An 18,557-nucleotide genomic window follows, 5' to 3' on the forward strand; every position below is an offset into this window, starting at 1 on the left:
TATTAATTTTCTTGTACTCAAAGAGGATCTTTTAACACTTTTAACCTTCCTTTTCTTTATTTTTCAAAGTTTATTTTTTCCATTATCCCTTCCCCTCTCCATCTTTAATAGTTAGACAAAATGGACTTCAAGCCAAAACTGATCAGAAGAGGCAAAGAGGGTCACTACGTGTTGGTTAAGGGAACAGTTCAGCATTAAGAGATAATAATTATAAGTTATATACACAGAACATGGCAATCTCAACTTCATAAAGCAAACACAACTGCACATAAAAGATCAGATAAACATCAACATAATTATAATGGGGAGACTCAATATCCCACCATTACAAATAGATCAACTAGAGAAAAAAAATCGACAAGGACATATTAGAATTACATGGAAGTCCAGAATTTGTATAATATTCCACGATGAAGAATTTCTGCTCTTATTATTTCATTGCTTCTTTTGAGAAACTTTCATGTCCAAGATCATTTTATGGTCCAAGGTGGCCATTGGAGCTCCAGCCAAAATATTTGGATTCCAGCCAGCAGGAAGGAGTGAGAAATGCAGAAAGACATCTTTTTCCTTTTAGCACTTCCTTTGGAAGTGTTCATACCAATCCTTATACATTCCATTAAGTCATGCAACCATAGAGAGCTCCAAGGGAGGCAGGAAGTGAACTGATTTGTCTATCTCAAAATTAGGGACTCTGTGACAGAAGGGGAAGGGGAAGGCCAGGGATTTAGCTCAGTGGTTCCACTGCTTGCCTTGCAAGTGCAAGGTCCCGAGTTCGATCCCCAATACCAAAAAAACAAAAACAAAAACAAAAAAAACAAAAACAGAAGGGGAAGGGTAGAATAGATATTGAGGGATAATTGAATAGTCTATGCCACAGGATCCAATTTTATTTGTTTTCTAGGCATCTATCCAGTTGTTAAAATATTATTTATTAAGTAATTCATTTTCACTCACACTTCTGAAGTACTACTTTGTTAATTTTTGTATGTATTTAGTTTATTTTTAGGTTTTATATAATATATTACAATAAAATAACATGATTATTTACTATAGACTTCAATTTCTATTCTTCTTTTTATATGCCAGGACCACATTGTTGTGTTTCAGGCCTCTGGTTTCTATTTTGTATGATCAGAGAATATTATTTCTACTTATGTTTTTTCTTTGAAATTTACTTTCTTCTCTGATGTTATTACAGAGACTTATTTGGGTGATCATTTCATGGATAATTGAAAAAGTTTTTTATATCTAGGGTATGTAAGTTTTTAAAAATAATAGATATATCTACTAGATTTTTTTCCTAAGTTCCTTAGGGTTTCATAATCTGGAAAAGATGAATTAAAACTGTTAGGTAAATGGTGGTGACCCAGTTAAAGAACACACCCAGACTGAATCTGGGCATTCTGAGTGAGACCTCATAGAATAACTGCAAAGTAGAGTTCCAGTCAAGTTTATTGACTGGGGTTTTATTGACAAGCTGAGAGCAAGGGACCAGTGAAGCAAGATTAGCTGAATGGGAATGGTTACATGGCAACTGGCTGTCATAGCAAAGGGTAAAAGTTTTGTTGTGCCAGGTATGGCCTGTTCTAGCAGTGCGGGCAGGGTGGCTACAGGACGTGGAAATGGACTATGATTGTTCCTGGAGCTCAGGCAGTTGCTCTAGGGAACTTGGGCAGCTGAGGACAAATAGAGGTCAAACCTATAAAAACTATTATGATTAATATGGTTCTACATATTTCTTCTTCTGGTGCCTTCTATTTTTGCTTAATAAATGTTGGTTGGTAAATAGGTGCATAGGCGTTCATTACTTCTAGATACGTAGTGTACAATGCATCCTTTATTATGGTAAAATGTCCTTTTGATGTAATACATGAGGGTTCCTGAGAGACAGATTCAAGATTCTTATGTATCGTCAGCAAAGAACTGCAAGTATACACCCAATGGTAAAAGAAAAAGAAACTATGTCTACTGAAACTAATGGGGGAAGGTATGCTCAGAGCAAGCAGGTTATGCCAGCAGAAACAAAAAGGTGGCATGAATGGAAAAGTAGAGGTGCTGGGACAGCAGGAAGAATAGGACAAAGTTAAGTCAGGCTTTTGAATTTGAAAGGTGTGTGCCCTGCCAAGGGTGTCTTTCATTAGATTTCTCTGAATGAGACTGATGAAAGCAATTGACAGGGTGCTGAATCATCTTGAGGGTATCTGGTGATACCCTGACTCTCGTAGTTCACTGTTATAATCACATGCATGACATGCACTCCTTATGTATGAAACGCTAATAAATTTCAAGTGGAAAAAATGTTATTGTATCTAACATGCCTGTGCTCTGGCCTGGAGCTTTCAAAATTTCCTGGTTCTTTGCTATTCTTTATTTATTTTTATTTTTATTCTTTTTTTTTTTTGCTATTCTTATTTCTCCATCTCTTAGCACAATAGAAAGAGATTTGGCCCTGGGCTGTTGCCGAAGTTCAGGTGCTACCTGCACTACTTTTTATTCTGATTAAATATTTTTAGACTTGAATCCAACTGGGTCTGGCCATTAAGAAAATGATTGCTTCTTGGCCGGGGATTTAGCTCAGTGGTTCCGGTGCCTGCCTTGCAAGCGCAAGGTCCTGAGTTTGATTCCCAGTACCCAAAAAATAAAATAAAATAAAATAAAATAAAATGATTGCTTCTTACTTCATGTTTATATATTCCTGGCACATTTTTTGCCCATTATTTCATATTCAACTGCTTTGAATCATTTTTAAAGTTGGTGGTTTTATATTACTGAGTCCAAGAAGACCTTTCCTTTTCTCTTTTTTGAATGTTATTTTCCGTATCTGATCTTTTTGCTAGTTCTGTTCATTATTTTAGATTTTACTTTGTTTCTGTAGCCTTAAAAACTCACAACCTGATTTTTCTTTGCTTTTGAGTATTTCTTTTGATAATTTGCATTTTGTTCAGCTGGTTAATTGTTTTATTAAATCTTTACTAAGTACACTTAATTATCAATTTCTTTAGGTAATATCTTTTAAGTGACAAACTAAGTATATTTCTACTTGTTCTGACACCTTTGCCCAACCATTTGTTTTTTGTTGTTTATACCCCTATTCTTATTCCAAGCGTTTACCTTCTGGTACATTAAGTGTTTACCTTCTGGTACATCTATTGCAGTAGTCCTCTTTGATCTATGATTTCACTGTGTTTTGTTATCTATGGTTTCATTTTTTCAGTTTGTTGCTTGCAATCAACTACAGTTGAAAATATTAAATAGAAAATTCCAGAGGTAGACAATTTTGGAGTTTTAAGTTGTGTGTCATTCAGAGTAATGTAATGAAATCTTCCCGTCCTACTTGGCTCCACCTAGGCTGTCACGTAGCCCCTTTGTCCAGCATATCTAAACTGTCCGTACTCTCTGCCCACTAGTCCCTTAGTGGCTATCTTGGATTCCTAATCCACTATAAGCACATTGCAATGCTTGTGTCCAAGTAACACTGATTTTGCTTAATGGCCACAATGTGCAAGCTTAGTGACAGGCAATTTAGATATGCCAAAAAGAAGCCATCAAGTGCTACTTATCAGTGAAAAGATAAACATCCTCTACTTAATAAGGAAAGAAAAATGTTATCCAAAGTTGCTAATTTACCTTCTGTCCATGAAATTGTGAAGAAAAAATTTGCACAAGTTTTGCTGGTACTCCTCCATTTGCACAACTTACCACCATAGTGTACAATAAGCTCTCAACTAAGGTGGAAGAGGCATTAAATTAGTGAGTAGAAGACATGAATACAAAACATGTTTTCACTGACAGCAACACTTGTAATATTTTATGTAGAGAATTCAGTAGAATCCACAATTTTAGGCATCCACTGAAGGTGATAGACTATCTCCTCAGATAAGGGGAATATTGTATTTGAGTAACTCACTTTAAATTATGATTTTTGACTTCTGGCTGTTAATATAATCATACTTGTACCTCTTTCAAATCCCTCAGCCTATTTTAATTTTAGTATCATGGCTAGAACTGAGTTCATGCTCAGTTCTCTTTATGGGACGTATTTCATTCAACTTTCAGTTGGTTTTAGTTTCTTCTCTAATATTATCTTCCAGAAAGGCTCAGGGGAAATATTCTTTAAATGTTTGAAAGTCCAGAAATTTTTTTCTGTATTTTTAAAATTTGAGGCTTGGTTTTTAAAAATTTTATAGTACATGCTTGTGGTACATAATAATTATATTAATCCTCGGTAATTGGTACATGTTACACCTCCATCTTTTTACTGATACTTGTTTGGTTAGGGATTGAATCCTTGGATTACAGTGAAATAAGAAGGAATGTATATTTCAGACTTTGCTCCCAGTCCCTAGGACAGAGCTCCTAAAACTCTTGAAATTTCTGGAGTGACAGGAACATAAGCAGAAACTTTTGTCCTAATATTTGGTCTCTGACCCTAGATCCTGACTCAGAGTTCCTCATCCCTTTGTTCTGATGAAGCAACTCATAGTGGGCTTCCAAATGGGGCTCATCCAGAAAGATCAACCAGTGGTTGTTAGCGTGGAGCTCTCAGTCCTACCCTCCATTCTCTGGAGACAAGACAGGACTGGAGATAATGTTAATAACTGATCATGGTTAATGGTGAATGCTTCATGAAAATCCTTAAACTATATGATCTGCAGAACTTTTGGGTTAGTAAATATACCATATGCTAGAAGGATTGGAGATGGAAGACGCTGGGCTCGGGTCCCTCCCTGACCTTGCTCTTCATACCTCTTCATCTTGCTGTTTATCCCTAGCAAAAGAGCCAATGAAAATTGTGACCAAAATTCTCCATGACATCAGTATCATCTTAAGAAAGCAATGAACACTTTTAAAAAATTTGAATTTAAAGCAAGGATACAATATATCCTTTATTTATAAACTGGTAAGCATATTATTTCTCTAAGTTAATTAAATTGAGTTGGGGATCATTAGAATTCGTGTTTAGAGCTGATAAGTGAGAACTACAGATCATAACCTAGAGTTTGGCAATTGGCATCAGAAATGGAGACCAATCTTTTGAGATTTAGCCCTTAACCTGCAGGGTCTGATACTATCCCTAGAAGATAGTGTCAATATTGAATCAAATGAGAAGACAATCCAACTGGTGTCTTGAAGCAATGAAGAATTGTTTGGCATGTGCCGAAACTCCCACACACATCTGTGTCAGAAGGGTTGTGATGAGTGATGAGTGAGAATGGAAAAAAGCACTTAAAAGATCTCTCACCATAGCATTTTCTTTCTTTTTTCTTGAGGAAAGAAATCTTGAAGACTTTTCAGGTATACTCCAATGATACACTTGCATTTAGTGCTGCTGAGGAGTACAAATGAACCTCAGTTTTTCCGGTTATAGATGGTTTGGTTTATTCCTGCCTCAGAGATTCTTTTTTTGAAGTCTTGGCTGTGCCTGCGTGTTAAGACTTCTGTTTGAATTTTTGCTGAGACGGTGTTCTTTCTCAGTCTTCAAAGCTTTAAGTCTTCTCTGACTTCTTTTTCTTAAAACTTTTTAGAAATTTCTTTCTCTTAGAGAAACCAAACACTGATGGTAGGTTTCCTTTGATAATTTTTTAAAACTTTTGTTACTCTTGGTCTTCTGTGTCCCTTACCACATTTCCAGCAGTCTTAGTATATGAGATGAATCTGAATTTCTGTAGTGCTTTGCTTTCATCATCATCATCATCATTATAATAATAATAATTATTATTGTTATTTGGTGGTACTGGGTCTTCACCTAAGGCTCTACCTCCAGTCCCTTTTTCATTTTGAGACAGGGTCTCACTAAGTTGCTAAATTGCCCAGGCCAGGCTTGACTTTATGATCCTCCTGCCTCAGCCTTTCAGACTGCTGGGATTATAGGTATGCATCACCACACCTAGCTTATTTTCTCATTCTACTTCTTTCCTAAGATCTGCCAGTTTACGGTAATACCTCAGTTCACAATTGCTTCTTTTCACAAACAATTTGGTTCATGAACAGAAGCATTCAACAAAATTTTGCTTCCATTTGTGAACTCTGCATTGGGTGAGGAACATGGCTGTGGCCATCTTCCCTACACGAACACAAACATGGCCTTTTTCCCAGCTCTGACATGTGCTCATGCCTTCCCCTAGTCGAGATCAAGGTCACAGATGGACTTGTGGACACTTTCTGTGAAGCTTTTTTTGTGTGCTTTTTAGTACATAACAGTCTCGTGCAGTATTATTTAATTTAGCATGGCTCCAAAGAAAGTACAGAGCAAGCATGGTGGCAAAAAGAAAGTGCAGAGTGATAATGAAGGTGACCAGAATGTGCAGAGCAGTGATGAAGGTGAGACGAATGTGCAGAGCAATAATGAAGTTAATAAGAAAGTGAAGCAAGAATGGTAAGAAGAAAATTTTGAAGAAAATAACCATTGAATCAAAGAAGGAAACTGCAGAAAAGCATGAGTGTGGCATCCATGTGACTGATCTGACCTGGAAGTACAAGAAGGTGAAGTTGACAATCCTGACTATTTAGAGGAATAAGATGCTATCAAAGGAGCTGATGTGGCAAAAGGAGTTACAAAGTTAACCAAGCTGAGGACATAAGTGCTGTAAGAGGTAGAAAAACTTTTGTTAGTGTTGTTGAATGAGAAACAGCTGGCAGGTGATAACATTAGTGAAGCTATAATTTGTGAAAAAGCCAGAAAATTGCACAGTGATTTACTCCAAGAAGACCCCTTTACAAGTGCAACAAGTGATGAATTTAAAGCCAGTAGAGGATACTTTGATAAATTCCACAAGAGGAGTGGCCTCCATGGTGTGATAAGGCATGGTGAGCCTTCAGGTTCTGACAAGGCCGCTGCAGATGCCTACAAGAAAGAATTCACAGAATTTGTGAAGGCAGAAGGATACAACACTCAACAAGTATTCAATTGAGATGAAACAGGACTCTCCTGGAAGTTGCTGAACAGAACCTATATCACACAGGGGGAAAAGTCACTGCCAGGGCACAAGCTCACAAAGGACAGATTGAGCCTTTTGCCGTGTGCAAATGCAAGTACTGATCTCAAGATTAAGCCACTACTGGTGTCCCATTCTCAGACCCCTTGTGCATTCAAGGAACAAAATGTTCACAAGGTGCCTGCCTGTCATGCGGAGGGCCAATGCAAAAGCTTGGGTCACAAGACAGTTGTTCATGGAATGGCTGCAGAAGGTGTTTGCACCCACTGTTAAGAAACGTCTTTCTGAAAATCAACACCTGAAAAAGTGGATCAGGTCAGTTGGTCAGTGTCTCTGTGGTCCTGCCCTGAGAGGAACCAAAATACAAAGCCAACTAAGAGTTGGTGGTTTGATATGGTCAAGGCATGGAATTCATGGTGATGAGGTGGCTAGTGGTGGCTTCTCTCCCACTGAGTGGTGCAGCATGGCTGCTCTGCACTTTTTTTTTTATTAAACTAGTTAAATATTAATGACTGACATGGGACTTCTAGGAAGATGGCAGAATGGTGAACAGCAGAGAAACAACCTCTCTGAGATTTGCCAGATGCTGGAATATAGCAATATGAGGAAGAGAAGAAGGAGGGAAGGAAGTCCTTGGGACCCAGTCAGGGTCTGAAGCAAGAATTAGAGTACACAGGGAGAAAAAAGAGAGGAACCTCAGTACAGAAGAGGGAGGACCAAGTGGTGGTTTCTCTCTGAGTCCTGGCTCCTACTGTGACAGGAGCAGCTCAAACTTGCAGAGGCAGAATTGATTATCAGTGACCCCCCAGAAGCCTCCACAGAGAAATGCACCAGTGGAATGAAGCAGTGAATGCTGCAGACTTCAGCGGTGAATGATTCCAGTCCAGTTCAGGCATCCCCATGAGAGGGTGCTTGGTCAGTTGTCATTTGGAAAAGGGGCCAACTGAACTCAGAACTCAGAGCAGCTGTGGGTTGGTTCCACCTAATGGCTCCCACTGTCAGAGAGAGGCACAGCTGTGGGAGACACCCACCCAAGGTCAGGGAGCCAAGTTCAAGCTGGCAGGAGGCACCCAGAGTGTTTCTGGCTGAACGACTTGTGTCCCAGCCTCACAGCCAGAAACCAGTGTCTGAACTTTAGTGGAGCTGAAGGTGCAGCCTTGCTGGGTTTATCCACAACCTCACAGTATCCTACTGTGGGCTTGCTGGGATCAATTGATATGGATATGGGCTCTGTCTGCCCCTTTTGTCTATCATTGATAGCAGAGACATGCCCCAAAGTGGACTTTTTTTTCCCCTTTTTCTTCCCTTCTTTGTTTGTTTCTCTTTTTCTTGACTATTCTTGTTGTTATGAACATAGTTTCTAGTTTATTTTGTTGCTATTTTGTTCTGTTCTTGTTTCTGTTTCTTCCTTCTTTCCCTCCTGTTATCCTTACCAGTTTCTCAAAGCTTGTATAATATTCCTTTGTCCTTCAGCCTTGCTTCTAATCTCTTTCTCTATTTTTTCCCTAACCCCTTTTAAATTTTCTCCTCTGAGGGTAAAATTACCATATTGAGGAGATACTTACTGTGTACAATTTTTTGATTGATTTTAGTTTTTGTTACATAACTAGAAATTTTGTCCACATAGTTAAAGGTGGCAAATTAATAGTTATCATAATTTTTCATTTTCTAGGGTATGGTTTATGCTATTTTTATTACTAATTGCAGTAGCCAAGGTGATGTAGTTGTTCTAATCAGTTGTTCTTCCTTGAATGCTTTTGCAGTCAGAGCTTACAAGAGCTTGCAGGGTTGGGGCAAGGCTCCTCAAAAGGCTGCACATTTCTGAATCAGATTTAATGCAGGACACAGAAATTTGGAAGATTAACTGACAATATCTACCCATAGAGTCAAATGTAGAAGAGTGCAAGTCATATTTCCATGCACTAGAGATTTGAAGAATCTACTCCAGGATTTCAACCTATGAAAGATTAAAACTAAACCCATACTTTTCACCATGACTAAACTAAAATCAAAGTGGATCAAAGATCTAAATATTAAAACATAAACACTAAACTTGCTGGAAGATAAGTTAGGTAGAACTCTTGCAGACATTGGCATAGGAAAAGACTATGAATAAAACCTCAGTAGCATGAGAACTAGCACAAGGAATCAACAACTGGGATCACTTCTTATTAAAAAGCTTCTGCACTGCAAGAGAAACCACCAACGGAGCTAAGAGACAACCTACAATGTGGGAAAAATTTTTTACCAGCTGTTCCCCAGACAGAGGACTACTATCTAGAATATAGAAAGAATTGAAAAAACTAGACTCCCCCCCCCCCCAATTTAAAGACCTAATTTAAAAATGGGCACCTATTTTTCAGACAAAGAAGTAGAGGCAGGAAATAAACATATGAAATAATGTTTAACATCACTGGTCATTCAAGAGATGCAGATGAAAGCAACACTGAGATTCCATCTTACTCCCAAAAGAATGGCTGCTATCAAAAAATCAACCAATAACAAATGCTGGTGGGTTATGAGGAAAAAGCAACTCTTTTCCATTGTTGGTGGGAGTGCAGACTAGTGCAACCACTCTGGAAATCAATATGGAAATATGTCAAAAAACTAGGATTAGAGGTCCCATTTGACCCAGCTAGTCCCCTGCTGGGTATCTTCCCAAAAGAATTAAAAGAATCATACCACAGTGATATATGCACACCCATGTTTATAGTGGGACAGTTTGTAATAGCTAAAACTTGGAAATAGCCCAATTGCTTATCAACTGGAGACTGGATAAAGAAAATATGGTTTTTTAATAAAATGGAGTACTACTCAGCCATAAAGAATGGGAAACTAGGGACATTTATAGCTAAATGTATGCACATTGAGGCCATATTCTTAAGTGAAATAAATAGGAAGCACATGTGTAAACACCAAATCATTTCTGTGGTATGAGAAACTGAAATTGTAAATGAGGATCAAAATGTATAATAGATAATGTGAAATAGGGAAAAGAGGTCCAAAGGGGAAAGGGAAGGGGAAGTGCTAGGGGTTGGGAAAAGGAAAGAAGGGAAAGGAATAAATATGAGAAAAGGAAAATATGGAAACAAAATCTTTGTAAATAGGGAGAGGTGGAGGGGTTGAAGGGAGGGCAGTGGAATGGGGGAAAAATAAGAACCAAGATATATCATGTAAAGGTACAAATTTCCAATGATGAATGTCATCATATTGTATATCTGAAATGTACCAATAAGCTTAATAAAAAAAAAATGTTCACTGAAGAATCCAGTTGAAGGCTGAGAGCCCATGGCAATGTCCTGTATGAGTCTATATCATGAGGCCAAGGCAACTGGAAGACTGAAATGTCTGCACTGGAAAGTCCAAAGGCTGATTTTGAAGGCTAGAGAGTCAGTGATGGCAGGCTGAAAGGCCAGTTCTGGCAGCTGAAGAATCTGTGCCAAAAGCCAAGAGACAATGCCTAAGGTGAAGACTAGAGCTCCTTCAAAGAGAACAGCAGCCATCCCTGGTGACAGCAAGGACTGGAGCTCCTCCGAAGAAAACAGCCTAAGCTCCTCCAAGGAAAGTCAGCTGGAATGAAACGCTTCCAAGGGAAATCAGCATGAAATTCTCCCCTCCCATTTTCCTTTTATACCATTCCAACAACAATCCTCCATGCTGACTCAATTCAGCTGGGTGTTCCCACTCCAGTTGACAATCAATTAACCACCATATATGCCAAGACTGAGATTGTCTGAGGGTCATAAAAAATACTATAGGCCAGTGCCAATGAACCAGGGGCTAGGCCAAGTATGCAGCAACTTTCTATCACCCATAAATTGAAGAGAAAATACCTTGCAACAAAGCCAAAACTCAAACAACTCTAAGAAGTAGTCATTTCTCAAGGGTTCTCAATACTAGCAATAAAGCTACCTACCATAAGAAATGTACAAGCATCAATGCAGAAGTTAAACTTAAAAAAAAGAAAATGAGGAAACAGGGAAGCAAAATGTAACCTAGTCTTCCAGCTGGCCAAAGGCACACCCAAGAGGCTATGAGGTGGAACAATCTGAAAGCCACCCACCTGGACTCTCTGAAGTGTAACAGTGGAAGTAACAAAGCAGAGGAATGAGGCTCTAGAAAAAAAATCAAATTAGAAATAATTTCTCAGATAACTACAGGGATAATGACCATAATGAAAGACATGGTTAGTGGATCCAAAGTAGATACAAATTAAAAAATAGAGGAGCATAGGAAAATGATGGAAGCCATGAACACCCAACATAGAAAAGAAGTGGAATTCATGAAACAGATTCAAACAGACATCCAGGAGATTAAAAATTCTATTGAAAGCAGAATGAACAAAAATGAGGACAGAATATCAGATCTAGAAGACACGTATGCAATTAGCAATCATGAAGAAAAGATTTCTTAAAAATAGCAAGGAACCATGAAAAATCAATCGAACAGCTCATAGATGATGCAAAGAAAAATAATATAAGATAGATCGGAGTCAATGAGAAAGCAGGAGATAGTGCAAATAACATAAAAAATATGTTCACAGAAGTAATGGTAGAAAACCTCCCAAGCAAGGAAAAAGAATTTGACACACAGATAAGTGAGGCATATAGAACTCCAATTAACCATGATAAAACTACACCAAGGCATATAATAGCCAAGATTCCAGAAATTAAACACAAGAATAGAATATTAAAATTGTTAGAAAAAGAAACAAATCATCTATAAGGAAAGCCCATCAGAATCACACCAGACTTCTCAACACAAACTGAGATGAAGGACAGTTTGGAGTGAAGTATTTCAAGCCCTAAAAGAAAACAACCTCCAACCCAGATTGCTGTACCCTGCAAAACTGTCTTTCAAAATTGATGGAGAAATAAGATACTTCCATGACAAAGAACACTTGAAAAAAGTCATGACCATCAAGCTAGCACTCTAAAATGTTTGAAAGATATCATAGAAATAGATAATGAAGACTCTAACTCCACAATCCCCAATGGAATGAATCCATTAGGAAAGGCAAACAATTAAACAGAGGGGAAAGAAAGAGAACAAACAACAGAAAAATAACATGACAAAAATAAGTCAATACATATCAGTAATAACCATCAATGTAAATGGTCTCAAAAAGAAACAGATTGGCAGAATGGATCAAGAAAAAAGATTCAACAATATAGTGCTGGGTGGGGATTTAGCTCAGTGTTTCCGGTGCCTGTCTCAAAAGCACAAGTTCAAGGTCCCAAGTTTGATCCCTGGTACAAAAAAAAAAAAAATAAAGTATATATATATATACACACACATGCACACACACACACACACACACACACACATACTGCGTATAAGAAACACATTTAACTCAAAAAGAAATTCATAGACTGAAAGTCAAAGGATGGAAAACAATACTCCATGTGACAGAAACACAGATAAAAGCAAGGTTAGCTATTCTATCTGCAGACACAGTGGATTTCAAGCCAAGACAGATAGAGAGAGACAAAGAAAGTCAGCACACACTTGTTAAGGGAACAATCCAAGAGGAAGAGATAACAATCATAAATATGTATGCACCAAATATAAGCACACCCAACTATATAACAAATATTAATGGACACAAAGAATCAAATAAGCACTAATATAATTTTAATGGGAGAACTCCATACCCCATTGTCACAAATAGACAGATCAGCTAGACAAAAAATCAACAAAGAAATATCAGAACTGAACCAAACTTTTGAACAAATGGACTTAGTAGATATCTACAGTGTTCAGAATACACATTCTTCTCAGCTGCCCACAAGACCTTCTCCAAAATAGACTGCATACTAGCTCATAGAATATAAGTAAATGCAAAGGAAATGAAATCATCCCATGCATAGTATCAGACTATAGTCTAATGAAATTGGAAATCATTGGAAACAGAAACCACAAAAACTGCACAAACACATGGAAATTAAATAACACCCTCTCGAACAATCAATGTGTCACAGATGAAATTAAAGAAGAAATTAGACAGTTTCTACAATTAAGATAATGGCAGTACAGCATACCAGAATGTATGGGATGCAATACAAGCAGTTCTATGAAGGAAATTTATAGCAGTGAATTCCCATATCAGAAAAACAGCGAGAACTCAAATAAACAACCTAATGTTGAACTTCAAACTTTTAGAAAAAGAATAGCAAGTCAAGCCCTAAGCTTATACAAGGTAGGAAATTACAAAAATTAGAGCAGAAATTAATGCAATTGAGACTAAGAAAACAATATAAAGAATCAATGAATTAAAGGGTCGATTCTTTGAAAGATTAAATAAAATTGACAAACCCTTAGTCACCTTTATCAAAAAAGGAAAGAAAGGACTCCAATCCATGCATTTAGGAATGACAAGGGTGAAATAACAACAGATCCTGCAGAAATCCAGAAGATTATCAATACCTACTATGAGAATCTGTATGCTAATAAGATGAAAAACACAGGAAAAACAGACAAATTTCTAGATGCATATGAATTACTAAATCAAAGAGATATAAAATCAGAGATATAAAAATTTGAAATAACCCAGTATCAGTCAATGAAATTGAAGATGTAATTAAAAGCCCAGGTCCTGCTAAGTTAACTGCTGAATTCTACAAGAACATTAGGGAAGATAAAATGCAAGTACTCCTCAAACTCCTTAGTGAAATTGAAAGGGAAGCAATACTCCCAATATCATTATTGGAAGCAAGCATTACCCTGATACCAAAAGCAGAGACAGATCAAACCAAAAAAGAGAACTATAAGCCAATCTCCCTAATGAACATAAATGCAAAAATCTTCAATAAGATACTGGCAAACAAAATGCAGCAAATAAGAATATTATATACCATGACAAAGCTGGATTCATCCCAGGGGTGTAGGGATGATTCAACATATGCAAATCAATAAATGTAATACACCATATTAACTGAATCCAGGACAGAACCCACATGATCATCTCACTAGATGTAGTAAAAGCATTTGACAAAGTCCAACATCCATCCATGATAAAACCTACAGAAATTGGAATAGAAGGTCTTTATCTCAAGCCATCTATGACAAACCAAAGCCAACATCATACTAAATGGACAAAAACTGAAGGCTTTTATTCTAAAATCAGGAAAGCACATGGATGTCCACTATCCCCACTGTTATTCAATATAGTTCTGGAAACATTAGCCACAGCAATTAGACAAGAGAAAGAAATAAAAGGAATAAGGATAGGAAAGGAAGAAGTTAAATTATCATTATTTGCAGATGACATGGTATTCTATATAGAAGATCCCAGAAACTCCACCAAAAGACTTCTAGATTTTTTTTTTCCAGAACCAGGGATCAAACTCGGGTCCTTGGGCTTGTGAGGCAGGTCACAGAACCTGGATACAAAGTCAACACTCAAATATCAATAGCATTCTTATACCCAAATGACAAACTCACCGAGAGAGAAATTCAGGAAACCACACCTTTCATAATAGCATCCAAAAAATAAAATACTTAGGAATCAATCTAATGAAGGAAGTAAAAGACATCTACATTGAAAACTACAGTACTCCGAAAAAGGAGATTGAATAAGATATTAGAAAATGGAAAGATATCCCTTGTTCTTGGATAGGAAGAATCAATATAGTGAAAATGGTCATCCTTCCAAAATTGTCATATAGATTTAATGCAATTCTGACCAAAATACCAATAGCATACCTCACAGAATTCCAAAATTCCAAACTAGGATGCATATGCACCAGATCTCCCTGCATGACGTAAAGTAACTTTCTTCACCTGAAGCTCATTGAAGAGTCCTGCATGGAAACTGTATCTCATATATACAATTATAATGGAAGGAATTATGGGAAAGGACATGTAGAATTCACACAGGTGACATGACAACATCTTGTCAATCATTTTGTCAATCATACTCTGAAAGACCCCAAAGGGAGGCATCTCAGAGCCAGTTTAGCATTTTAAACTCGAACATCCTATGCCCTGGTGCCCATGTATTTTTCTTTCTCTGGCACAGTAGCATAGTAAACTTTAAAACCATAGTAAACTTTCCTGCTGTTTCCTTGAATCGAGTGCCACCTGAAATTTTTTGTTTGTCATGCACCCAAACCCAAGCTTCATCATGGACCCCATCATCTGTGGTAACCCCAAGGTTTAGGTTTTAGATGGAAAATTTCATAAAAGCAATAGTAAATCATTGGAAATTGTTGATTAAGGGAGATTATATAATGAAATAAACCTATCGTGCTTGGAGTTGGGTGTTGGGTATTATGTCTCAGCAACGAGAAAGTAACTAAGATAATATGGAACCAGAAAAGACTCTGGATAGCCAAAGTAATAGTGTGAAGAATAAAGTAGGAGGCCTTATGCTTCCTGATTTCAAACCATATAAAATCACAGTAATTAAAACAGATCTTGGCATAAAAAAGACTAATAAGCCAGTGTAACATAACTGAGAACCCAGAAATAAATCCAAGCATATACAGTCAACTGATTTATAGAACCAGAAATACACAGTGAAGAAAGGATCAGCTTTTCAATAAACTGTATATTCTGAAAACCAGATTATCCACAGGCAAAATAATGAAACTGGACCATTATGCTACACCATACACAAAATCAACTCAGATTGGATTAAAGGCTTAAATTTGTGGTCTGAAGCCATAAAACTTCTGGAGGAAAAGCCTTTTGATATTGGCCTTGGTAATGGTATTTTCTTTATCACACAAGCAACAAAAGCAAAAATAAAGAGAATATATCAAACTAAAAGGCTTCTTCACAGCTAAAGTCAACAAACCAAAAAAGATAATCTACACACAGATTGGGAAAAACATTTGCAAGATATATATCTTATAAAGGATTGATATTCAAATTATATAAGGAATTTATAGAACTTAATAGTAAAACACCAAATAATCTGATTAAAAATGAGCAAAGGACCTGAGTAGACATTTTTTTCTAAAGAATCTGTGCAAATGGTCAACAGGTAAATGAAAAATGTTGAATGCGCAGCTCCCAAATGTGGTGTGTGTTTGTGATTTTCTGATTTAAAATAGGGAGCATTTGATGTACACAATATTCAACTGCAGGGAGAGCTTTTGGTGATACCTACAGATAGGGATATCACCTGAAACTGAGGGCAGGGGCGCAGCTAGGCTGTTTTAAGGGTGCTGTATAGAAGATGCTGTTAGCTTTTTGATACCATGGCAAACTACCTGAGTAATCAATTTAAAAGGAGGAAAGGTATATTTTGGCTCTTGGTTTCAGAGGTTTCAGTCCATGGTCAGTTGGTCCCATTGATTTGGGGCCTGTGGTGAGGCAGCACAGCATGGCAGGAGAGAGTGGCACAGAAAACTACTCACCTCAGTGGCTGGGAGGCAAAAGAGAAACAGGAAGAGCCTGCCTTCCTTCCTTCCTGCCTTCCTTCCTGCCTTCCTTCCTTCCTTCCTTCCTTCTTTCCTTCCTTTGCTCTTTCCTGGTATGTTTGGTGCTAAGGATACAAAGGCGACAATCTCAGCCTCTGTCCTTGTGAGTTGGTTTTGTGTGAGAGCTAAGGCGTGAAAATCTCATGCAATGTTCTACCTAGCTTTTAAAAAAATAATCTTAGTTTTATTGCTTTCTTTAAAAAGTATTTATTTTTACCCCTTTCTTCTTACCCCTGGCATCATGTTAGATCTGGGTCAGCCGAAGTTTCCCCTCTGCACTGTCCTTGTCATCACCATCCTGGCTTAATTTCCACACAACAAAATTCACAATAACTACAGTGGTCATACTGGGATGGAGGGGATTATTGGTGAGTTTAACTTCTTTTCTTTTTTTAACTTCTTCTCTTTGTGAACTTCATCTCCAAGTTTTACATAAGGAATAAGGATTACTTTCACAATTAAAGCAGTTATTAAGAAAAAATAAACCATCATCAACTTGCCTCAAAAAGTCCAGATTTTCTTCCTTTAAACATTTATACTCATTTTAAAGTGGAAACCCCACAGCCCTGTCACATCCTGAAGATTTTTGAGAGGTGAGAGCTCCAGAGAGTACAAGAGGAGAATTAGCCAAGGCCTGGTGCAATATCTGCTCAGCAAGCTTACCGCTCCATCTGAGGGCTCTTCACAGTCCAGAATGCTGAGAGATGCTGAACTCACTCCAAATGCCACACGAAACTGTGGACTATGACCCAGCAATCACATATCCCACAAGGGGCGGGTAGGCATTCTGAGAAGCCAGTTGGTATTAATTAATATGACTATTTTCTTGTCAGCTGCTTTTTGACACTTTATAAAATTATCCATTAGCTAGTTAGCTCTTTCCCCAATTCTCTTTACTATGTTTGTACTAATTTAATTTGGAATTGTTACAACCATTGCCACATTTTTCAGGGTGACTAAATCTTACTCATTAAATCCAGGGACCTATAAATTTCAGGATGACAGAATATTAGATGTGTGCTTGACTATGCTCAATATGGCTTCTATGTGCAGCAGCTATTAACTAATAATTTATACACTGAGTTTTATCTTTCCACCCTGCTTTTTATCTGTTAAATGAAGGCAGTAAACTTAACAATCTCTAAAGACTCCTTCTTTTGTAACCATCTTCTCTTGCTAATATACCCTCATTCCGAAGAGCAGGTGATCCATCTGTCCATTACACATTGAATTGCTTGGTAGAAATTCCTCAGTCTTATTTCAGTTGCACAAAATGTAATGTGAAATTATTTTGGTAATATTTTCTTCCTCTCAGGGTGGATATAGTAGACGGTGAAAATGAAAAGAAGCTTGTGAATAGAAGCGAGAAGAGTTGGGACAGTGAATCAGGTGGCAGAGTAACTGGAAGCTTCTTACAGACACAGGTGGTAGATGTAAACTGTCGAGGCAGGGGATTTCTGCCCGGCATCCCATGGAGTTTATTACTAAATGTGGATCAGTAAACTTTTAAAAACGCACTGTGCATGTGAAATCATTCAAGATATTGCAAGTGCAAAATCTTTTTGTTTCAGCAATACCTAATCCTTCCCTTCTGCTTTATAAATAATTTAAATTAAAATCTCAGCTTTGGTGTTGAATGAAATTTCTTTTATATAATTGTTGAACAACTCATTAGGAAGAGCGAAGGTTCTGATTGTTTGGTGGCTCCTGGTTCTAGGCTATGTTTAACCTCCAAAAACGTAGAAATATTATAAAAGACAAGTATAAAATTAGTGTGAAACACTGAAATAAAATAGAATATTACGCCACAGTGTGTGGTCTGAGTAAAAAACATTAAAATTGAGCCAGCTGTGAAACTCAGTGCTAAACCATAACAGTTAATTTTATAATGTAGGTAACAACCATAATTAGGAAATGGTTATATCTTAAGCTGTAACCCAGTATAGTAAAACCAGGCACTTTGCAAGTGGAAACAGAGATTTTATGGAACATTAAAAGTGTTTCAGAGCAAGAAATCCCAGCTGTAGAATTTTGGAATTGAATTGTGTATATGCTGTTTTTCCTCTGCATAAAATAGCAAATATTTATAGTTTATAGATATTTTCACACATGTTATCAAATTTGATCTTATAACCCAAAATGTATGTGGGAAGTATCAATGCATTCACAGCTTCACTATTATTTGTAAAAATTT

At 37.3% G+C, this 18,557-nt stretch overlaps 1 long non-coding RNA gene across 1 annotated transcript in view; it reads right to left on the reverse strand.

Annotated features, from left to right (window-relative positions):
• Window positions 1–17,070, reverse strand: part of LOC110346581 (uncharacterized) — a 36,012-nt gene extending 18,942 nt beyond the window's left edge. Inside the window, exon 1 of the long non-coding RNA XR_015449076.1 lies at window positions 16,301–17,070. This is a non-coding gene — a long non-coding RNA (uncharacterized LOC110346581). The remainder of the gene's footprint in view (window positions 1–16,300) is intronic.
• Window positions 17,071–18,557: the final 1,487 nt, after the last annotated feature.

Source organism: Heterocephalus glaber, unplaced genomic scaffold (genome assembly GCF_053883595.1).
Source record: "Heterocephalus glaber isolate CG9 unplaced genomic scaffold, H.glaber_assembly_v1.0 deba00000613, whole genome shotgun sequence".
Lineage (NCBI taxonomy): Eukaryota > Metazoa > Chordata > Mammalia > Rodentia > Bathyergidae > Heterocephalus > Heterocephalus glaber.